The sequence below is a fragment of the Montipora foliosa genome, chromosome 13, assembly GCF_036669935.1.
Source record: "Montipora foliosa isolate CH-2021 chromosome 13, ASM3666993v2, whole genome shotgun sequence".
NCBI lineage: Eukaryota > Metazoa > Cnidaria > Anthozoa > Scleractinia > Acroporidae > Montipora > Montipora foliosa.
Window position 1 is genome coordinate 13,103,989 of NC_090881.1, and position 365 is coordinate 13,104,353.

Consider the following 365-nt stretch of genomic DNA (forward strand, 5'->3'; position numbering starts at 1 on the left):
ATACAGAAGTCCAACTAAGTGCAAGGAATCTGACTTTCTCGCTTCCCTATCAACAGCTGCCGAAAATATGTATAACTCCAGAAGGGAACTGCTTTTACTTGGAGACTTCAATATAGCGATGTATGCGAATAGAGACGAAAGCCGTTTTCCTGATACAATGCTAGTTGACTTTTGTAATCGATTCTGTCTCTCAAACCGAATCGATAATCCGACAAGAGTAAATACAACATCTAGAAGTCTCATCGATGTTTTGTTAACTAGTCACGCGGAACGTTATGCTACACAGGTGGCTCTTTACACCTTGGACAGAGTGATCACGACCTAATCTTTAGAGTGCGAAAAAATAAGAATTCAAGGCCAAAGCC